The sequence below is a fragment of the Garra rufa genome, chromosome 21, assembly GCF_049309525.1.
Source record: "Garra rufa chromosome 21, GarRuf1.0, whole genome shotgun sequence".
NCBI classification, from domain to species: Eukaryota; Metazoa; Chordata; class Actinopteri; order Cypriniformes; family Cyprinidae; genus Garra; species Garra rufa.
Genome location: NC_133381.1, coordinates 37,297,445 through 37,322,523, shown reverse-complemented (window position 1 = coordinate 37,322,523; position 25,079 = coordinate 37,297,445). Strand labels below are relative to the sequence as shown.

At 34.7% G+C, this 25,079-nt stretch overlaps 1 protein-coding gene across 1 annotated transcript in view; it reads left to right on the top strand.

Annotated features, from left to right (window-relative positions):
• Positions 1-25,079, top strand: part of adam12b (ADAM metallopeptidase domain 12b) — a 145,386-nt gene that overhangs the window by 23,459 nt on the left and 96,848 nt on the right. The gene's annotated exons all lie outside the window — the stretch shown is intronic.

The following is a 25,079-nucleotide window of genomic DNA, read 5'->3' as shown; positions in this document are numbered from 1 at the left end:
ATTTATCTGCATCATTTACATCACTTAGAACAATGTAAATATATAGTGCCTTTATGTCCTTTGTGAAGCTTATAAGCACCAGTTCTTATTCATTGTTCATTATTCATTAGTTGTTTTTTTCAGCATTACTGAACAACACACACACACAGAATTAATGTCACCATGATGTAAGACTTCTTTATGCACATAAAATATATATTTAATATTGCAATGCATTTTTAAAAAATGGGCTAATGCAGTAAACAGCTAATGTAGTAAGGGGCACTCAAGCAAAGTGAAACTCTACAGTTTGAAACATTAAGCAGCTGAAAACTTTCTCATAAATGTCTAGTTTTTCTCTCTCTCTCTCTTTCAGTTCTTCTGTGTCTTTTACCAAGGTTATGCACTATTCAAAATTAAACTGAACAGAATAGTTAAACAGTTCAGTTCCTGAATTTTAAATGCGAATTTGAATTGAAGTAGGCAATAGAATGCAGAATTACAATTCATATGCACTCTCAGCAGTATGTGAAATTGTACGTCTTAGCACTGCAGATGTGAAAGATGCAATGTGTGGTGAATCAGCTCATGCAAATATATTATATATACATATTGTCATATAAAGTAAAGACTTATATGAAATTAAAACATGTAGAACATATATTAAATAGAAGGATTTGATGATTTGAAATACACTGCCGTTCTGAAGTTTGTGGTTGGTACAATTTTTATGTTTTTTATGTTTTTAAAGTCTCAAAGTTCCATTTATTTTTTATCAAAAATACAGAAAAAACCCTGCGATATTGTGAAATATTAATGCAATTTCTAATATTGGTTTCCAATTTTAATATACTTTAAAATGTAATTTATTTCTGTGACGCAGCACTGAATTTTCATCAGCCATTACTCCAGTCTTCAGTGTCACATGATTTTTCAGAAATCATTTTAAAATGCTGATTTATTATCTGCGTTGAGACTGTTGTGCTGCTTAATATTTTTTCTTTGATTGAATAAAATTAACAGCATTTATTCAAAATAGAAATCTTTTTTTCTAACAATATGTCTTTACTATCACTTTTTATCAATTTAACACATCCTTGCTAAATAGAACTATTAATTTCTTTAAAAAAAAAAAAAAAAAAAAAATGTACTGACCCCAAACTTTTGAACAGTAGTATATGTTGTTAAAAAAGATTTCTATTTTAAATAAATACTGTTCTTTTTAACTTTTATTTATCAAAAAATCCTAAAAAAAAGTATCACAGGTCCCAAAAAAATATTAAGCAGCACAGCTGTTTCCAACATTGATTATAAATCAGCATATTGGATTGATTTCTGAAGGATCATGTGACACTGAAGATTGGAGTAATGCTGAAAATTCAGCTTTGCTTCACGGGAATAAATTATATTTTAAAGTTTATTAAAGTAGAAAGCTGTTATTTTAAATTGCAATAATATTTTTATTTTTATTTCTGTATTTTTGATCAAATTGAGGATAAGAAACTTCTTTAAAAAAATCTTAATGATCCAAGATCTTTGAACTGCACTGTCTGTTTTATTAAATTTGAATTTTAATGTTCACATGTACGCTCGCTATTTATCATATAGATACTATCTTAACTTATATCTTCATATGTCTAGTGGATATCGCTTTATAGATAACATCGTGGCACTCTTTATATAGGGAAATGTAGGTCATATATTACATTTCTGTATTAAAAAACCAACAGAGCAATAGAGAGACAGACAGAAAGAGAGAACCGACGAGCCAACAAAGAAACTCCAGGGAATGGTGTCCAGGGACGTCTGATACACACTGACCTTCTCTGTACATTAAGCTTAGTTCAACTCTTTCCCACAGCAAAAACACAACAAAAAACATCACTCATCCAGATATATAAAAGCCCAACCCAGAGGACAGACGCTCGTTTCTCTAGAAGGACCATGAAGCTTTGTTTGCACATCATCACAGTAATCATAACAATCAAGACACTGCCACACAAACATATTTGTATGGTTTCGGAAATCCAATACAGCTCCACGGCGTTTAATATGAGCATTTTTACAAAGAAGTGTCAGATCTTGAAAGCTTTCTTACACATGCAAAGTGATTCACTGCATATTAAAGACAGATGAACAAGTGGCAACTCCTTGACAAATAAAACAGCCAGTGTGTATCTTTTCAAGCCACTGAAAACCCAAGGATCTCATTTATTCACTCTAGCTGCTTTGACAATGCATTTGATAAAAGAGCCTTGAAAGTTCCATCTTTCTCTTAAATTTCGTCTACTCTAACCTCATCCTGAACTCATTTCTGATGCATTCATTTCATAATCATTGTTGTTTTACTCTATGGATTTCTCCTCCCTGTTTTATCCAAGCACAGATCAGCAATACAACACAACAGCCTTGAACTCTGTTTAACTCATAACGAACAAGAAAGCACTGCCGCCTTTGATTGCTCATCCAAAGGATTTCCAAAATAAATGGCTTAGGACTGTGTGCGATGGCGATTGAGGCTTCAGAGCTGACTGTCAAAGTCTTGAAGAGAACACTGTAACACTGATAGACTCTAATCAGCAGCTGCCCAGTGAAGTTGCAGCTTTGTGCCACTTAATTTGCTGAATTCTCTTAAGGGCCATGTTCCTCTCAAGACTGAGTGAAAACACTTAGCATATAGTCTGTTACAAAAAGTCAGACACAGTGAGAGCATGTGTATGACATTTTAGGCCTCCTTAATTGGGATGAGTAGCGTGCAGGTTTAATTTGGTGCCGGAACCCAACGTTTTATTTATTTATTTAGAAATTGTACACATTAGACAAAATAATTCTAATGTCATAAATAACATTCTCAAAGTTTACTGGCTTTTATATGATACTATTATTTTGTAGTATGGGTTTTAAGAGGTGTACTAAAAACAAACATTTTTCACACTTTTCCAAAGACAGCAAGTTTTGAGTGTTGTACCGGCAAACTACTACTTCTCACCCAATTCCTGATGGTTTTAAAGGACAATTACTCCTAGTCGCCCCTTGTTGTTTCAAAGAATAATACAATGGTGCATGTGACAAATATGTGATGCAATCTAGGAAAACCCAACACATGAAATTTTACCTTTTTTAGGTTTTGATACCATATGAAAGCTGGGTTCAAGCCCTTTCCAAAACTGTTTTTATTTTCCATAGCTTGAACATAAAAGTTTTAGTTATCTTAAGTTGGCTGGAATTTTGAGAAAAAACATTTTAACGGGAGATGTCTGTCAAGTCAGGAGTGCTATATTGCATCACTACACAAACAGACTAATGTCTGTTTTTCCATTGTTTATCATGGGCATAGTCTCTGAACTTTTGATCACCCCTTTTATGAATAATGTAACTTAAAGTTTACATTTAGAATGTAAAGCGAGCACAGCGCAACTGTTCGTGTACCTTTTCATATAACAGACTGTCATCAGACTTCTCCTCTATAGTAACTTCATTATTCGATCCTTCATCTCTGGATGTGAAATCGTCCATTATAACATCGTTTAGGGCACTGACATCACCAAGATTGAGCAGATTGAGATGAGTAAGATCGTTTAAGTAAGCAGCTACAGTACTTGAGATATTAAAAAATAAATAAATAGTGTACATTGATGCACCATTATTATTAATGTTACGTGGTTTATTTTGATAGGTTACTTGCTTTTGTGGTGTTCAGAGAAAGCACCTCCACAGCGCATTCTTAAAGGAGTAGTTCACTTTCAGAACAAAATTGTACAGATAATGTACTCACCCCCTTGTCATCCAAGGTGTTCATGTCTTTTTTCTTCAGTCGTAAAGAAATTATGTTTTTTGTGAAAAACATTTTAGGAGTTCTCTCCATATAATGGACTTTTAATGGAGTTTGAACTTACAAAATGCAGTTTAAATGCAGCTACATTGCTGCAGAAGTACCGACCCAGTGTTTACAAAGTGAACGTGCAAATAAGATCGAACACCCTTTACAAAAAAGGTAAAACAGTGATGTAGGACGATTTTGAAGTTGGAGGAGAAAATGAGATGGGATTTTTTCGACATACCCTAACTATCATGACACAGAGTACACAGACAAGACGAGCATTTGAGGTTAAAAAGTATATAAATTGGTTATTTTCTAAAAATAAATTACAATCGTTTTGCTAGATAAGACTCTTCTTTCCTCGGCTGTGATCGTTTAGAGCCCTTTGAAGCTGCATTTTGGAAGTTCAGGGGCACCATAGAAGTCCATTATATGAAGAGAAATCCTAAAATGTTTTCCTCAAAAAACATAATTTCCTTACGACTGAAGAAAGAAAGACATGAACATCTTGGATGACAAGGGGGTGAGTACATTATCTGTGAATTTTTGTTCTGATAGTGAACTACTGAAAGACAGTCGTTTCTGCTTTTTAATAATTTTTTTTAAATAAATTTTGTTAATTAATAATAATTTAATGAAAACCTAATTTTGACAAAAATTGGCATTCATCCTAATTTTTGAATTTCCTGAAAATGTCCCAGCGCGACATTCAACAGATTGCATCACATATAAACTTCTCGTCCGTTTGGGGAGGCTTGTGATGCAGGGCATATAGGGGCATATATATTTGCACACAACACAACTTTCATAATTTAGGCTGTGTACCTGACCAGAATAGAATTAAAATGATCAAGATGAAATTGAAGTGCAGACTTTAAGCTTTATTCAAAGGGTTGAAAAAAAATAGAACATAAAATGCTTAAGAATTGCAACCATTTTTATACACAGTCCCCCCATTTTCGATATTGTGCTGGGAATCTTTTGCATGCAGTGACTGCCTTAAGGGGCCGTTCACATGTAGCGTCTTTTGCACGCTCAAGTTCGTTATTTCAAATGTAGACGCGCGACTTACGCACGCATAATGGAAGCGACGCGGTCGCGACGCGCACACGGTGCGACGCGCTCGTTTTTTCCAGGCGCGTCCGCGCCGCATCGAGATAAAAGCATCTCAACTTTTCGCAAGCGCACCGCAGGTCATGTGACATGAACCAACCAATCAGCTTCCTCACGTTTTTCCATTACATTGAAACCTCTGTAGAAACATGGAGGAGCAGCTCATCATTGTGGTCCAGGGATTTCCTGAACTTTATGATTTGTCAAGCCCCATTATTTTGACGCTAATAGAAGAAACAATGCATGGAGACGCATAGGCTTGGAGCTAGAGCGCAGCTGATGGTTGCTTAGAAACGGCAGACGCTTCCGGAGTGCAAGCGCCCGAGCGCTTTGTTGATAAGGAAGAAAGCGGCGCGCCTAGCGTTTTCCACGCGTTTTTAGGCACGACATGTGAACGGCCCCTAAGTCTGGAACTCGTGGACATCACCAGAGGCTGAGTTTCCTTCTTTGTGATGCTTTGCCAGGCCTTTATTGCAGCTGACTTCAATTGTTGTTTGTTTGTGGGGCTTTCTGCCTTTAGTTTTCTCTTCAGCAAGTGGAATGCATTCTCAATCAGGTTGAGATCAGGAGATTGACTTGGCCATTGCAGAATATTCCACTTTTTCACCTTTAAAAACTTTGCTCCGTTTGACTAAATCTGGGCAGAGAGTATATCCTTCAGAATTCATCCAGCTGCTTCTGTCTTCTGTCACATCATCACTAAACACCAGTAGCCCAGTGCCACTGGAAGCCATGTATGCTCACGTCATTATACTGCTCTTCCATGTTTAACAGATGATGTTGTATGCTTTAGATCATGAGCTGTTTCCAAGCCTTCTTCATACTTTTTTCTTCCAGAGATTCTGGTACAGGTTGATCTTAATTTCAGCTGTCCAAAGAATGCTTTTCCAAAAGTGGTCTGGCTTTTTTAGATGTTTTTTGGCAAACGTCTAACCTGGCCTTGTTTGCACCTTGTGGTGAACCCTCTGTATTTGCTCTGGTGAAGTGTTCTTATGATTGTAAGCTTTGACAGTGACACACCTTCCTCCTGGAGATTGTTTTTCACTTGGCTGGATGTTGTGAAACGTTTTTGCTTTACCATGGAGAGTATTATCCAGTCATTCACCACTGTTGTCCTCTGTGAACATCCAGGCCTTTTTGTATCTAACTGTTGATTTGGCCACTCCTAATGTTTCTGCAATCTCTCTGATGGATTTCTTGTGTTTTTGAAGCCTAACAATTGTCTGGGTTTGGCAGAAGTGTGTATCGAGGGCACATAGCGGCCACAAAAGGAGGTGCTCACGAGCACCCTTTCAAAGGCTAAAATGATTAATGGGACACCCTACGGTCTCGTGGACTTAACGTACATGCACACAGTGGCCAAAGTCCACAAGACCAAAAGTGCACATGAAGTGTGCCATTTGGGACAGGGCCAAATAAGTTCAAGAAGACAGCAGTCCAAAACAAACAATCAAATCACCAAACAAAAATTTGACTTTAAGAATGAATAAAGTTGTGTTAATGAGTTGTTTGAACGGTGTTTGAAAAAACATCGCATATAGACACAGAAAGACAAACGTTGTGCTGAAAGTACTAAAATTTGGAACGGATTGATTTATTGTGAATTGGTACTCTGTAGTACAGACGAAGTTCAGTGACCTTAAAAGTACGGAGTTCGGTTTTGCATCATTGGGCAAAAACTCCTAATTCATAATCTATTCATAATTTAAAGAAGTTGGTGTAAAAAAAAGTAGCACTACAAGTTACAAAACATAGTTTTGCACAGTAGATTATACAACCAAAAATGAAAATTAGCTTAAAATTTACCCCCCCTCCAGGCCTATAAAAAGGTAGATGAGTTTTCTTGTTCAGCAGAACAGATCTGGAAAAAATTTGCATTTACATTTTTATCCAAAGGATCCTCTGCAGTGAATGGGTGCTGTCACAATGAGAGTCTAAACAGCTGATAAAAACATCACAATAATCCACATGACTCCAGTCCATCAGCTAACGTCTTGTGAAAAAAAACTATTATTTAGAAATTCTTAACCCTTAAATGCATATCCCGTGTCTTTAGCGGCCCGGGATGTCATTCAATACCCTCAATCTTAGTATTCCTCAATCTATTCATTATAAACAATATAACAAGAATAAAATAACAAAATAAAAAATAATATATGTTTTCTGATTATTGTTTTGTAAAAAGGTCTCTGGAGACCTGAGGTGTGTAATAATAGTGTAAGTATATTTTTTGTTCGCAAAAATATGTAAATATCTGATTACATGCAATTCACCTTTATTTTTCCAGGTGGCGCTGTTATATAGACAATCCTGGCATGATGTTACACTCATAATTATCGCAGGCATAAAAGAATATCAGTAAAAATCGAACTGGTTTGAATGGCTTTACTTGCAGAACAATTACTATATGTAATAAAATATAAATGTCACTGTTATTTGATGGTGGATGTGGTGAATAAGCTGCCAGCGATCAAAATACTGACTTTGATGTTATTGAAAATAGTTTTGAGAATCGGTTGAGATTGTGAATACAAGCCAGATGCAGAATGTACTGTAAAAGTGTGCTCTGGGTATGACAGTGATGGTAAATTTATCTGCTCGAATTAAACCCTTCTAAGTTTCAGAAGGTAATAAATGCTTTTTTAAACTCCTGTAATTGTACTAAAAATATCAAAAGAGTTTTTTGCCATTGCAGAAGTTAGGGATCCATCCGTACTAAATATATAGGTCCAGGTGGCTAAAGACCCGAATATGTAATAATGATTGGCGAAACATTCAAACATTTAAGGGTTAACCTGTATTAACTTTATAATCTGTATAACTCAATAAAATTGGCTTTCTCCAGTGGAAAAAGTTGTCTCGTCTGAGTTAGGACAGACATATACACAAATAAAGCACTGTTTACAAGCAAAAACTGTCCAAAACAAATATGACAGTGGATTATTTGGATATTTTAGTGGATATTTTGATGTAAGAGAACAATTCTGCCCTGCAAAGGCAAAGCGCAATAATTTGGTTAAAATTGAGTTAAGGTTTAAAATGGGCTTTGTGACAACTGTTTTGACTTGTGGCAAAGTCTCCTGGTTACATTTTTTACCATTTCAGAGAAACGAAAGTGTCAAAATTGCAGTAACTGCAAAATCCAAACTAATACCATATATGGGGTAGAAACTTTAAAGGCGTTTTTCTCAGTTTCAGTGTTGGCGTAGTTACTGCACTTTGCCTTTGTAGAAAAAAATTGTCACCGGAGGAAGGCAATAATTATGGATTATGGCCAGAAATTATGGTTTGAAGTTCAAATGTTTCAAATATGGATTTGTTTCTTATGAACACGCAGTTTTTGTCTTCACAATACTTAAATTGATGGACTGGAGTCATGTTGATGACTCTTATGCTTTTACCAGCTGTTTGGACTCTCATTCTCATTCTCACGGCACCCATTCACTGCAGGGAATCCATTGGTGAACAAGTGATGTAATGCAACATTTTATTACATCTGTCATTGCATGAATTGCTCATTCATTGTTTTCTCTATCAATAAAAAAGCCAGCAATATTATTTAACAATATTCAAAACTGAAACATGTACAATGCTCCACAGTGACCGGAAAAAATATTACTGTATGTCCTGAAAGGATGAAGTCATTTTTGTAGCCGCTTCATTGAAATGCACCGTCCGGAACAAACTAATTCACTAAAATTAATTGGACTTCCCAGTGGTACCTGAGAGAGAGTGAGAGACACATTCTGAGAGGGTGCGTTTGATTATTGCCGCTGCTCGCTCTGTTGTAAGTCTGCGTGAGCAATATGTGACATAAAAAAAACAACAATGTAGTGCTTGTAAAAATAGCTTGTTACTGGAAAAGCTGCACTATTTTGATGAGCTACTGTCACACTATTGAAAAATTTAGCTTGTAGCATTTCTACTTTCAATAAGCTGTCAGTCACTTTTTTTCATTCGTTGGCTTTACCCAAGTGTTCTGCCTTTTTTAGACTGTAAATCTTGATAATGACGTTAGAGTCACCGTCCCAGACACCGAATTGATCAAAGTCCACAGGACGTTGAATGAAGGAAGATTGTAGGAAGATTTAGAGCTTATTCTGGTCGACAAAAACAGCTGTTACTGAGGAAGAGACAGAGCGTGTGCCATTGAAAGGCTTCCTTTTATTCAGCCAAACAGGAAGGAGCTTAGCCAAGCTCACAAAATATGTCATTACTGTGACGACTGCTAACATTACTATAGAAACTTGGACTCGGTATCCATGAATGGACAGGGAAGAGGGCTCTTGTTTGTGTGAGAATGGCATCATTGACTCTCTGCTGTGATGTCAGGTGTCAAGCTGAAGTAAAACTAATGAACTGAGTCCAGACTATTACCAGAGGACTATTAGACTGGCCCTGTGATTCTGCTTGCTAGGAAGGTGAGGATAATGAGGAGGGAGTCCTTCAACATCTGACACAATCACACACAAAAATACACACACCTGAAGTGACCTTTAAACATCAGGATGTAGATGAATTAGAAATAAGTGTTTTTCTAAAGCAGGTGTTTTTCAGTTTTTGATAGTGGGTCTCTCCTCTGGAAAAACATGCATTTTGCAGGTTATATTAGAGGTCAAGTTAAATATATAATTAAATGTTAAATAAGATGAAGTAAATGTCAAAAAAGAGTGTGAATTGTTAGGTAATGCTAGATAATGGATATAATTCATCATATTTTAGATGTAATAACAGGTTGAAGATAATGATCGATTTTGTCTGACAGATCCAGTCAGTAATGCGGCAAACACTGTTGGAAGGGAAAAACAATTCTGTCAGACTTTTTTTATTATTATTATTATTACATGTAGTCACAAATGCAAAATAAAGACTCCTGTTGTGATTGAGTGAGCTGTAAACTTTTCGTAGCTTATTTTATTTAGCTGGCTGTAAAAAAAATAAATAAATAAATAAAATCATTACATTTTTAAAAAAGTATTATTATTAATAAGATTATTATTATATTTATGTACAGTATTTATTATATTATTTTTATTTTTGATTTCTTTGCATATTTATTGATTTGTTTATTTACATATTATTATTATTATTATTATTATTAATATTATCATTTTTTATTTTTTTATGATTTTTTTAAAAAGTGTTATCACTATCATCAATATGTATATTATTATTATTATTATTATTACTGTTATTATTTTCTTTGCATATTAATTTATTACATTATTTACACAAATATTATTTATTTTATTATTGTTGTTGTTGTTTATTATTTATTTTTACCAACAATATTTATTATATTATCATTTCCAGTTTTCGTTTCATATTTATTTTTATATATAGTATTATTTTTGTTATTGTTTTATATTTTAAAGTATTATCCCTATCATCATGTATTCTATTATTATTATTATTTGCATATTTCTTTTTTATTAAATATTATTATTTATCTTTATTATTATTGTTTTATTTTTAAAAAGAGCTATCACTATTATCAATATTTAAATGTTTTTTTTCCTTTTCATATTTATTATTTATTAATTTATTTATTTAATTATTGTTTTACTTTTTTAAATTATTATCATCATCAACAATATTATTATTGGTATTATTATTATTATTATTATTATTATTATTATTATTATTATTATTATTATTATTTAATGCATATTTATTTACCTAAATGATATTTCTTTTTATTATTATTTTTTTTTTTTTATGATAAGTATTGTTTTATATGATAAGTATTTTATCATCATCATCACCACCAACATTTATTATATTATCTTTCAGTATTATTTGCTTAATAATTTATTTACCTAAATAATATTATTATTTATTTATTTTTATTTCATCATCATCATCCTCATCAATATGTATTATATCATTATTATTATTTATTTTAATTTATTTACCTAAATATTTTTTATTTATTTGTATTTTTTAAAGCATTTTTATTATTATTATTAAATTTTCTTTGAAAATTGTAACTTTATTTATTTATTTTGGCTGTTAGGTAAAGGTGTGAGATATTATAGAATTTAAACAGTCTTTCATATAGACTTCTCCTGCTATTAAACATTCTACACAGTATGTATTGTTGTGCAGGTAAGCTGTCTTTTACCTTTATTGTTTGTTGCTTTATAGACCAGTCGAACAATACACCAGGTTAGAAAGATTGAGACCGAGAGACGGAGCAAACAATGAAAGGGAGGAAGTGGTAGATGAGGTATACAGTGCCACATTCAATTATGGATTCACTTGTGGACTCGCTTGTGAACTTTCCATCTGTTACGAATTACTCCTCTCAGAGGCTTCAATTATTTCTTCTGTCTTCAAGCTAAAATTAATGACATGGTGTGTAGTGTAATCAGGGGCTGTAGTGTGCATGAATGTGGGAGAGAGAGAGAGAGAGAACATAATAGCGGCACGTCCTTGATGAAGCTCGTAATGACAGCATATGACAGGACAACACGCTATTTTTTTAGAATTATGTAAAAACAATTAATATTTTCATGGCACCAAAATTAAGTTGTCAGGCAAAGAAAAGAAATATGCTTTTAAGGCAAGGAGCACTATTATTATTGCTCATAATTGGAATTAAAAACATCCCTAACCCTTTGTATTAAACTGCGTCACATAACTTTTTTGTATTAAGGACATGAATGATGTTTCCAATCTTGCTGTTTATTGAGTTTGTTGTACTTTTAATTTCTAAACGACCCAACTTATTTGGCAACATTCTGGCAACCACAATTTCCTAATATCATGCTGATGAATTTTGATACAGTTTTCAAAGACAGTTACAGTGGCATGCAAGAGTTTGGGAACTTAATGTGAGTAATTTTAACAAAAAAGACAGATCATACAAAATGTGTGTTATTTTTTATTTAGTACTGTCCTGAGTAGATATTTTACATGAGATGTTAGCATATAGTTCACAAGACAAACCCTTGGTTCTTATATATGTGTGTGTGGTTATCTGGATGATCTATGACTCTTTTTTTGGTTTTGTGATGGTTGTTCATGAATCCCTTGTTTGTTCTGATTTTTCTTTCCTTCAGAAAAATCGTCCAAGTCCTGCAGATTCTTCTTTTGCATATTTGTACCTTTTCCAGAAGTGACTGTATGATTTTGAGATCCATCTTTTCTCACTGAGCGACTCAAACACAACTATTAAAAAAGTTTACAAACATTCACTGACGCTCCAGAAGGAAACATGATACATTTTCCAATGCAGAAACACGGGGGTGAAAACTTTTGGAATTTTAAGATCAAGGTAAATTGTACTTGTCTTTTTGGAAACAGGAGTATCTTCTGTTGCTTCCAAAGGGCAGTTCTAAATGTTTTTTTTTTTTTCTTTTTTAACAAAATAAGAAAAATTTGGACATCTTCGTCCTGTTCAAAAGTTTTCACCCCCTGGCTCTTAATGCTCTGTTTCTTTCTGGAGAAACAGTGAATGTTTGAACCTTTTTAGTAGTTGTGTTTGAGTCCTTCAGTTGTCCTCAGTGTGGAAAGATGGATCTCAAAATCATAGTCACTGCTGGAAGGGGTTCAAATATGCAAAAGATGCTGGAAAACTAAAGAATCTGCAGGACCTAGAGGATTTTCTGTAGATTTTTCTCTGTTTAACTGTTCAGAACAAACAAGGGACTCATGAACAACCATCACAAAATAAAACATAAAAAATATCGTAGATCATCCAGGCAACCGTAATTATTGTTATAATTTCTTTGTCTTGTGGACTATAGGTAAACATCTGTTATGAGAAGTAGCTTACTCAGGACAGTACTAAATAAAAAAAATAACATGCATTTTGTATGATCTCTCTTATTTTGTTAAAATTACTCACATTTTCACAGATTCTGCAAGAAGTTCCCAAACTTTCGCATGCCACTGTACCATGTTCACTCCACAATCCCTAATTACTTACAAAAGCTTGTTTGTTTTCCTCTGTATTTAAATGTTTAATATGTAATTTAAGGCATAGAAAGCAAGAATAGGCTTAACTCAAGCGCTTTTGACCTCTGTAAAGTGGGTCAGCTGTCAGAGATGTGGAATCATAAGCAGAAAGAGCAATGAGGCGAAGCTTACATCAGTGTTTTTTGTTGTCTCAATGTGTGTGTGTGTGTGTGTGTGTGTGTGTGTGTGTGTGTGTGTGTACTGGTATTCATCACGTTGTGGGGACCAAATGTCCCCACAAGGATAGTAATACCAGTAGATTTTGACCTTGTGGGGACATTTCTGAGGTCCCCATGAGGAAACAGGCTTATAAATCATACACAATTAGTTTTTTTGAGTAAGTAAAAGTATGCACAATCTCCTGTGAGGGCTAGGTTTAGGTGTAGGGTAGGTGTAGGGCGAAAGAAAGTATGGTTTGTACAGTATAAAAACAATTACGCCTATGGAATGTCCCCATAAAACATGTAAACCCAACGTGTGTGTGTGTGTGTGTGTGTGTGTGTGTGTGTACCTGGTATTCATCACGTTGTGGGGACCAAATGTCCCCACTAGGATAGGAATACCAGTAGATTTTGACCTTGTGGGGACATTTCTCAGGTCCCCATGAGGAAACAGGCTTATAAATCATACACAATGAGTTTTTTTGAGGAAGTAAAAGTATGCACAATCTCCTGTGAGGGCTAGGTTTAGGTGTAGGGTAGGTGTAGGGCCATAGAAAATACGGTTTGTACAGTATAAAAACCATTACGCCTATGGAATGTCCCCATAAAACATGTAAACCCAACATGTGTGTGTGTGTGTGTGTGTGTGTGTGTGTGTGTGTGTGTGTGTGTGTGTGTGTGTGTGTGTGTGCTCTAGTCTAGTGCATTATCCACAGTTGGTGGCAGGGTATGAAATAGAACGAGAGAAACACAGAGGGCGAGTTATGCTAATGTAATTTGGTTCTAACCATCCCTCAATGAAGCAAGCGCAGCTCGTTTGAAATGCTGTATGGATTGGTTTGTCATCAGCAGGCTGCTTAGATGAAAAAAAAAAGAATAGAGAGCATAAGGGTGAAATAAGGCATTGCCAAGTATATGGTAAATTATGCCTTTCTGGATTATTTTTCATATGGGCTTTATGAAGTGTAATGTTCAGACGAGTCCTTGGCATATTTATCTAAGTCAGCCGATTCACAGAAGTCATCTAAACTTTGGAAAGCGAGGAACTGCAGTTTTTTTTTGACGTTTTTATAGAAGAGATATTTTTAATAATTCTGTGCCAATACGTTCTGTGTACTGTATGCAGTTATTCTTTTGTTTATGTTAACTTTCTCCTCACTTTTTTGACTCCCAGTTTGTGGTCTATTTTTGTTTGACTTGTCTCTTGTAAGTGTTGTCCATTATCTCCACCCACACATGAAAGTAATGTGTTCCTGTGATGGCAGCTGAATTTTCAGCAGCTATTAATCTAGACGTGTCACATGATCTCTCAATGCAATCATCATATGTTGATTTGGTGCTTAAAGGATTAGTTCACTTCCAGAACAAAAATTGATAGATAATTTACTCAACCTCTTGTCATCCAAGATGAGATTCTTGTCTTTTCTTTCTTCAGTCGTAGAGAAATTATGTTTTTTGAGGAAAACATTTCAGGATTTCTCTCCATATAGTGGACCTCTGTGGTGTCCATGAGTTCAAACGTCCAAAATGCAGTCTAAATGCAGCTTCAAAGGTCTCTAAATAAACATTCAAACCTTAAAACAAGGTAAAACAGTGATATAGGACGATTTGGAAGTTGGAGGAGAAAATGAGATGGAAGTTTTTCAACCTACCCTAAATGTCTTGAAGTGGAATACACAGTGTACACACAAAGCTAGACAAGATGAGCATTTGAGGTCAAAAAGTATATAAATTGTAAATTTTTTTTAGAAAATAACCAATCATTTCGCTAGATAAGACCCTTCTTCCTCAGCTGGAATCGCTTAGAGCCCTTTGAAGCTGCATTTAAACTGCATTTTACAAGTTCAAACTCTAGGATACCATAGAAGTCCACTATATGGAGAGAAATCCTGAAATATTTTCCTCAATAAACATAATTTATTCACGACTAAAGAAAGAAAGACATCTTGGAATATCTTGGATGACAAAGGGATGAATACATTTTCCGGAATATTTTGTGATCCATTTATTTCAATTACAAAATAGAAATCTCTTGTAATAATTGCTTTTGTAATAATTGTATGATCACTTTTAATCAATTAAATGTGTCCTTGCTGAATTAAATTGTTACATTCTTTCTTTAAAAAATTGATTGGTATAAAAGTATGCTTAACATGCGCAAAGACAAATATAAGAAATTATTTTATACTAACTAATTTTCAGCATTTAAAAACATGATTGCTGCCAATTTGCAGCATAGAAAGTTAGACTGTGAGCACTCAGAGCAGTCTTATCGAAATTCTAGCTTGAGCTTCTCTCCACACTGAGCTCTGAAGCTTTAAAGGTCTCGGTCTCACAGCCATTCCACCTCACTTTGTTTTCCCATGAGTCTTTAGCAGCTGACCGCTCCATGATCTCATCACTGAAGGTCAACAGTCAAACCAGGAAGTGATTCTTTTTTATCGAGCGGTTGCGGTAACAGCAAAAATAGAGGAAACGCTCCAGTGAAAAACAAGGGGGTTTTCAGAAAGAGGGAGAGAGAGAGCTGACAAACAATGATCTGAGTATTGTATCCAAAGGGAAGTTATTCACAGGAAGCTGTAAAAAGACCTGCAGAGAGCTACAGCACTTTCTGAGAAACGTTTGCAGCTGCATTGAGAACTTGCACCTCAAAACAATCGGGTTTGCCGCATGTTGATAAAACGCAGTATGATGTTTATAGAAGCTTCCAACTATCTCTGAATGTAGAAGAATCTTTTTGTTGATTGTTTAAACTGATCTAAATGCTTCAAAATGGATGTTTCTACCTAAAATTATTGATTTTTCTTTTATGCCAAAAATCAAGTAAAGATCATGTTCCATTTTGTACATTTCCTACTGTAAATATATCAAAACGTTATTTTTAATTGGTAATATGCATCGCTAAGAACTTCATTTGGACAACTTTAAAGGCAATTTTCTCGATATTCAGATTTTTTTTGCACCCTCAGATTTTCAAATAACTGTATCTTGACCAAATATTGTCCTAAAAAACATACATCAATCGAAAGCTTAGTTATTCAGCGTTCAGATCATGTATAAACCTCAATCTTTCAAAAAATTGACCCTTATGACTGGTTTTATGGTCCAGAGTTATAAATATACTCTAAGAACCATTTTTTTTTCGATTATGTGAACATTTATTATTTTTCAAATGTTTTTGGAACATAGCCAGAGAACTTTTGACCAGATTTTTGTACCAATTTACAGACGCTAGTCAGGGTTCGTCTAGATTTGAGTTTACAGATTTTAGAGACAATCGTGTAGAGTATGATGGACACAGACTCTATAATTCCATCCAAACAGAGACTGTCTACAAAATCGGTTCATATTTTAAAAGTTCTGTAGTGTTTTCCAGCCTTTAGCTGGGTACGATGTGTAAACTGAGCCTTTCCCCCCCGTTTTTTCCATTCTCATTTGTCATTTTCTCATGTCATCTGTCTTTGTTACTTTTGCTATACCCTAGCTAACAACAAGCTGACCAAACAAAAGCTTTGCTAGCTGTTTTTTGTGCTAGGCATCTGGATTAGTTAATGAAGAATGCTCCGCAGTGAAAACACACTTCTACTGCATTACTCAGATGTTTTGAAGCCTCACAATCTCACAATCATTACACACACTGTTCTTAGGATTTTACATCCTGACAAAAAAGCAATCAAATCTCATCCTTTGACCGCAGACGCACTCTTTCAGTCTGACTGATCATACACAGATCAGATGTACCGTCATAAATAAGGCAGAACAGAAAATGCCAGAAGGTTGGTCAGACCTGTGTAATGAGCCGAAGAGGAGACTCTATTAAACTAGTACAGAAGCATCAGTGAGTCTTTAGGGAGACTGAGAGAGAGGGGAAAAAATAGACTGGGAAAGCGGTTAATGGCGTGGAAACCGACACAGAGAAATAGCACATATTTACAAGAGCCAGGAGCCGAAATCTGCTAAATTGTATTCAAGTGTGAACGCCCTTTTCTCTCCAACTAGTGAAGTAGAGGATCTGTGGTTTGAAGAAGTTCTTAATGATCATGAAAGCTACAGTTTCTCTCTCCCCCCAGCTGAGAACAAAGTTTCTGGGCTGTCATTTGTTATTTATCATCAAGTGAGTCACAGATTTCCTCACTAAGGATCACTCAACATCTGTACAGTTCAGTGATTTGCTTTGGCTGCCTCCACGACAGTAACACAACATCAAACATTAAGTACAAACTTCCCAACTCACAGTGCTGTGTCTGTAATGGATGGGCAGTCAGAGAGCGTACAACTGTTTGCTTCATGTGGTCCTCAGAGTTTAGATTAGATTCGGTCCAGGAGAGGCAGGGGAGTAAATATTGTTAAAATATAACGAAAGAAGGAATGAAGGGAAATAGGAGAAATAAAAAAGTAAAGTGGTCTGTGAATAGAATAAAAATGGTCTATTGTTGATGCAGAAGAATACTGCACTGATCCTATTGTCTAAAACTGTTACACCACTATTTATTGACGCAAATGATTTGTTCAAAACACTGATTCAGTCAGGAAAGGAACAAATAAATCATTGAGTCCCTTGAATAGATTAATTCAGATTAAAACAAGCAAGTCATTGAATCATTCACCAAACTCATTAGTTAATCTTAAGTGTGTGTTTCTCGAAGATTCAAAGCTTTTTACCTCTAGATTAGTTTGGAAATATTTCTGTTTGGCAAGCAAAAATAGGTAAAGTATCTGGAAATATTGAGCTAGTTTTATTAACAGCTTGCACCTGCGCAAAATTGTACTGTCAGGTTTTACCAAAGACGCGCAGTGAAGAATTGGCACTTAAAAAGGGGTGGACACATTTATTTTTGTGCCTGACCTTATTAAATATGCATTATAGGAGTTTCAGACGCACAAGTTATGAGAGGAGAGTCTGCTGAAAAAAAAACAGTTAAAACCAGCCTAGGCTGGTTTGCTGTTATTAGCTGGTTTAGGCTGGAAGTAGCTGGTTTTAGCTCCAGAAAGTGGACAAAACCCCTCTTAAACCAGCCTGCTGACCAGCTAAAACAGCTAAAACCAGCCCTGGTCAACCAGCCTGGGCTGGTTTTAGCTGTTTTTTTTTCACCAGTATATTCAAACGAATCATCCAAAATAGAACAAGCAAAAAAAATCTTATTTCAAACAGAAAACAAGATTATTTTTCTTACCCCATTGGCAGATTATTTTGCTTGTTTCAAGCAAAGATGTGCTCAATTTTGGCTTGTTTTTTTCTGAAAACAAGACAATAATTTTTACTCTTCTAGAAAATCCTTCTTGATTTAAGAATTTTTAGATATTTTGTCTGGAAACGACAAAAAATCTAAGTAAGAAAAACATTTTTTGCAGTCCACAGAGAACAGAGAGCGTGTGGTAGAAAGGAAAGGATTTTTTCGACACGTATTAATTTATTTGGAATGCCAGAAGAACACATTATTCGAACATATCATTTGCTAAGCCGTGTTATTTTTAAATAACTAAAATAAAAGATGACTTGGAACCCTCAATTAGGAGTCAAGCAATACCAGATCTATCAAAACTTCTACCAAACCTTTAATTTCTTTGTTCTTTTTTTGTGCTAATTTGCACTGCGCTTGGTATATTGTGTTGGTCGATATGTAAATGAGATGTGCGTCTGTGTTCTTTAATTTGCACATTGTTAGTAAATCACCCGCAAAAATTCTCTCCCATCGATGCTGTTTTGGAAAGCTTTGCCCTGTTTAGTAAAACTGGCCCATTGTGTCTTAAAGTTAAGTTATTGAGCATTAAAGGGAAAGTTCAGCCAAAAGTGAAAATTCTGTCTCTAATTACTCACCCTCAAGTCGTTCCAAACCCGTAAGACCTTCGTTCATCTTCAGAACACAAATTAAGTTATTTTTTATATAATCCGACCCTACATAAACAGCAACACATCTACAACGTTTAAGGCGTTTTAGTAAAGAAAGTAAAGAAATCATTAAAATAGTCTGTTTGACATCAGTGCTTCAACTGTAATGTAATGAAGCTGCAAGAATACTTTTTGTGTGCTAAGAAAACAAAAATGATAACTTTATTTAACAATTTCTTCTCTTCTGTGTCTGTCTTCGGTGCACGTTCAATAGAGTACCACAAACGAAGACTAAAATAGTTGAATAAGGTAATTATTTTTGTTTTTTTTGCACACAAAAAGCTGCTTCTTAAAATTAACTTCGAACCACTGATGTCACATGGACTATTTTATCAATGTCCTTACTACCTTTCTGGGCCTTGAACATGGTAGTTGCATTGCTGTCTATGCAGGGTCCGAAAGCTCTCGGATTTCAGCAAAAAATATCTTAATTTGTGTTCCAAACAAAAAAAGAAGGTCTTTCAGGTTTGGAACAGCATGAATATGACTTTCCCTTTGAATTCTCATTTGTTGAATTGTTGAATGAAAGCAATCTCAAAATATTGCAATTACGCTCTTTAACTTTGTTATAAGCAAAAGACTGATTTTTCTTTGGTATATCTGGCTAGTTCGCGCAGCATTGAATTCTGATGTTTAGAAACATAATATGACTTGAAACTAAATAAAAATGATACGTAAAGACTGGATTTGAAAGCCAAGCTTGCTGTATGTTGTGTGAACAGAACAAAGACACAAACTCACACATGCTTCATGTATAAGAGGATGGTGTGTTCTTCAAGGACACTTCCAACATACTGGCTGATCTTTGAATCCATTCCCCACAGACACGCACAAACAAATACAAAGACCGATATACACTCACATACTGAAACACCCTAGAGCCTGAAAACACACCAAAGGAACTGGGCTTCCTGAGATTTTTCCACATACAGAGTTACACACATGACAGAAGGCTACAGAAGAAAGTTCACTAAAGAAAGAGAAAGTAAACATCAAATGTTGTTAATTAGTATTTATGTATTTTTTTTTAGTAAAAAAAAAAAAAACTCAACATCTTAAATAAGATAAATTTGCTAGAGAACCAACAGGATGTGATTATGTTTAGAGAATCCTAATTTATATATTTTTTTACTCTGCTGACAATTATTTTTCCCGTTTTATGCAAAAACGCAATTAACTTTTTTAAATTTTTAGTTAAAACAAGAAAAAACATTGACTGAAAAGGCTGTTTAGATATTATATTTACTAAAAAATACTGGTTAAAAATATTTTTTGCAGTGTAGGGAGATACAATTGTGTTCTCCTGTGCATCTATGTTTGTTTGTTTTAAATTATAAGCTAGTGTTCAAAGATGCACAGTATGTAGCCTTGATTCCTGCACCCAGACAGTGAGAATATAGAAAAATATTTCTTTAGCCTGGAGGATTTCATCTTGTCCTTCATCCTCAACCATCCCCCATCTCATCCCATTATGTGAATCTTGTGTTGTGAATCTGTGTGGAAAGCTAAATCAATTGGAGACACAGCAATGTGTGGAAATAGAATTAGGTCTTCAGACCAGTCATGTTCTCTAGTATGTCTGTGTGTGTTTGTGTGAGAGCTGGTTTACTTTCTTCAATGTCGGTGTCTGCTTTGGTAACACGCTTCAACCCAGAGAGAAGATGAGAGCGAAAAAAAAAAAAAAGACTTTATAAAATAAACAAGATTACCAGCTCAAAAGAGAGAGATGGAGAGAAAAAGCGAAAGAGAATCAGATCTCGCTACTTTTTCAGCATCTGACACCACATGCGTCCTGTTTTTAAGATGCCACTTCAAGTTAAAAATAGTGGTTTTACAAATATGTGTCTCCATTCACAGTATTTCAGTCTCAGTGCTGCTGTCACTTGTGTGTCCATTTTAGAGCCTGTTAGTGTCAGAAAGCACAGTAATGGGCACTTTTAATTTCCAGCAGAGCTATGAACTGTCTAATTAAAGAGGCCAAATGATGTTCAAGACCTCTTGCACTTTCTCTCTTCTCCAGTGAGACTTCCCGCTTCCGCTTAAACGTTTCAGAGCTCATTTTTTTCCCCTGACTGTTAAAACCGTATTAGTCAGATATGAAGTCAATTAACAGACTAATAGAATAGAAGGATATGAAAAAAAAAGTGAAAAGCATGAAGTCTGCGCTTCACTGACTTTAAGTGCCAAAAATATTAATATGGTAATTTGGCAATGGCATGATTTTTGGACAAATTGGAAATGTCGTTTCCAATATGTGCCATGATAATACTGCATATTTTTGTACCGGGTACAGTTGAAGAATCTGCAAAATGTTAATTATTTTACCAAAATAATTTGCTCATACAAAATGCATGTTTTTTTTATTTAATACTGACCTGAATAAGAGAAAATAATTCATGAAAATGACCCCGTTTAAAAATTAGTTCATAATACTGTGTTGTTACCTGTTTTTTTGTTTGTTTTTTAGTGATAGTTGTTCATGAGTCCCTTGTTTGTCCTGAACAGTTAAACTGCCCACTGTTCGTCAGAAAAATCTGCAAATTCAGTTTTTTCAGCATTTTGAACCCTTTCCAACAATGACTGTATGATTTTGAGATCCATCTTTTCACACTGAGGACAACTGAGAGACTCATATGCAACTATTACAGAAGATTCAAATGCTCAGTGATGCTTCAGAAGGAAAAAAACGATCCATTAAGAATGTGGGGTTGAAAACTTTTGAACCAAATAAAAATGTGCAAGTTTTTCTCATTTTGCTTAAAAATATCATATTTTTTTTAGTTAGGACTGCCCTTCAGAATCTAAAGAAGATATTTACTTGTTTCCCAGAAGACAAAATAAGTCAAATTTGCCCTGATCTTAAAATTCCAAAAGTTTTCATCCCCCATCTCTTAATGCGTCGTGTTTCTGTATGACCCCTCTTATTTTGGTAAAATGTACATTTTTGACTTAAACTGAAGTGCTAGGCAACATAAATATAGATTGTAATATAGTATATATCAAAGTAAGTACCTTAGTACCACCATCACAAACAAAGCCTGTGGTCTGTTTTTCTGTCAAAGGTCACTGTAGCCTGAAAAACTGAGAAATGAAAGAGTGCAGATTAATCTTTTTCCCCTCCGCAGCATCTAATGAACAAGTGCATGTATCACGATTAACCTGAGTCTGCGAACAAACCTGTAATTAGATTGCTATCTACATATAATGGAAGTCAGCAGGCTGTGAAATTTCAGGGATCGATGGTTATTGATTTTAGTCATAATAGGCAACGTTGACTGCTGTGTGCGTATGTACAGATTAATTATAGATGGAGGCATTTTATGTTGCATATTTCTTTATGTATTTACTTTGCTCAGAATGAATTAGCCTCTTAAATAAAGCCACCTGAGGTGGTCTTTTAATGAGTGTTTGATGTATCTAAACTCTGAGGAAATAAATAAACATGCCGTGTATGCAAGTGCTGGTCAGTACTAATTGTACCCATTATAGTACATTTGAGTTCTATACTGTATAGATTATGTAGTATATTTATAATAAAAGTCTCTTATGTTCACCAAGGTTGCATTTTTTTTTTAATCAAAAATACAATAATGTTGTGAAATATTAAGACTTGTTTGGCTTAATATAATGTAAATTATGTCTTTTACTGAAATATGTAGTAGAAAACCCCTTAAAGATTTACGTTATTTGAAAAATCCAAATTGTTTTATAATTTTTTTGGACTATTGGGGATGCCATTATTTTGATTACATGAAATGGTTGCAACTAGCTACTAGCACTACCTTTTGCTATTTTTGTCATATCCTTGAATAATGCAGTTAATTTTTGTAAAATAAAATAAAAAATAGCTGGCCCTTAACATTTAAACGGTATATATTTGTGCGTGTGTATATAAAAGCTACAAAATCGTTTTAAATTAGTGGAGCAGGGAAGTCTCTTTTACACACTGCTTGATTCCACTGAGTGTGTTTCACCTCTTCACCCATCCTCTGTATGTTCTGGGCTGGGATTTCAAGGAGATTGAGTAGAGGATTAGAGAAGCTCAATGTTTCATATCTCAAGACACTGAGTTCAGATCTACTTCATGCACACATAGCACTGCTCTCTGGCCTTTTTAGTTGATCATTAGACAAGTTGCACTTCTCTGCAGGTTTGTTAAAGGATGTCTTTATAAGTACTGAAGTGCTTACGATGCTGTCTGTGAGAAAGTTCATATTGCCCTCTATCAAACACCCTTTTGTGGGTCACTGTGCCTGTGCTTACTGGGGTAACTGTGTAGTGAGAGTTATTCTGAGACGGATGCCATTACCTACTTTAAGACATCGAAAATTGTTCGCAACATAAAATATTAAAATAGCAACAGTTAAAGTTATCGACAGGGGGCTATCCAAGTATGTTTTTAAATTCCTTATTAACTCACCACTCTCCAAATACATTATGACATGAATGTCTTCAGGCAAATCAGACAGGGAAGTGTGGCGCATGAAGTTATTATGGAGCCTATTTATGCCTCAGAGTAAAAGTAGAAAAGGTCATTGCAGTGTGACTTTATATCTCACAATATGACTTTATACAGTGGCATGCAAAAGTTTGGGAACCCCTTGGAGAATCTGTGAAAATGTGAATAATTTTAACAAAATAAGAGAGATGTTTACATACAGTCCATGTAACATGATGCATTAGGAGCCAGGGTGTGAAAACTTTTGAACAGGATGAAAATATCCAAATTTTTCTTTTGTTGAAATACCTTCTCTTTTTTTTTCATTTAGTACTACCCTTCGGAAGCAACAGAAAATACTTGCATGTTTCCTGGAAGACAAATTAAGTACAATTTACCTTGATCATCAAATTCTAAAAGTTTTCACCCCCCGGTGTTTGAGTCCCTCAATTGTCCTCAGTATGAAAAGATGGATCTCAAAATTATAGTCACTGCTGGAAAGGGATTACATATGCAAAAGATTCTAGAAAACTGAAAAATCTGCATGAAAAATAGTGCTCAGTTTAACTGTTCAGAACAAAAAAGGGACTTGTGAACAACCATCACAAAAAAAGCAGTCGTAGATCATCCAGGTAACCACACACAGTATTAAGAACCAAGGGTTCCCAAACTTTTTAAGGGATCATTTCAGCTAGTTTTTGTCTTGTGGACTATATATGTGATGCAAAATATCTTACTCAGGTTAGAACTAAATTAAAAAATAACATTCATTTTATTATGATCTCTCTTATTTTGTTAAAATTATTCACATTTTCACAGATTCTGCAAGGGGTCCCCACACTTTCGCATGCCACTGTATCTCACAAAACAACTTCACTGCAGTTGCAACTTAGTATATAACAATTGTGACTTTATACAACCCCTTGCAATGTGACGTCATATTCTATATTGCAATTCCAGCTTTTCCTTAACGCAATTCCAATATTGTTTATCATAATTGCGACTTTCATACAGTATGTAGTTATATCTTACAAAAAAGGACTATATATGGCAATTCCAGCAAGGGGTGTGCGGCAAAGGCAAAAATTATATCTCGATATTTTCTGGAATTTTGCGAATAACAACATTTACACAATATTTAGCTGAAAATGTTTTTGTGCTTTAAATATGAGCCAAAAATTGCCAGTAGGTGGCAGCATATCACTGCATAAGTCATTGAGTCTTTCATTTAACCGATTCGTTCAAACGAACATTGTTATTATATAATGACTATATAAATTACAATTACAACTCTGCTTTTCATAATTGCAACTTCATATCTCACAATTGCGACTATATCTCACAATGTGACTATGTCTCTAAAAATGACTTTATATATCGCAGTTGGAACTTTGTACACAAAAAAACAATGCCACTGAATCGAACAAAACTTGCATATTTTGTTGATTATTGCTGCTGAAAATGGTCAGCTATTGTTATGTTTTGGGCTGCACTAATCAGTCAGACCGGAAAAAAAAAACATTTAGAGTACTATAGACTGCCAAAAGTTATAGCAAATCAAGGAGAAGACTGCAAAAAACTGTCTGAAGAACAAAAGGTGTTTGTGGTTGGCCAAACTGAACCAAGATTTGTTTGTTCTTATCATTTCTGGTCAGGTAGGTGAAATATTAGGCTAATATCATAATTAATACTACTCATACGTATCTTTACCACCTA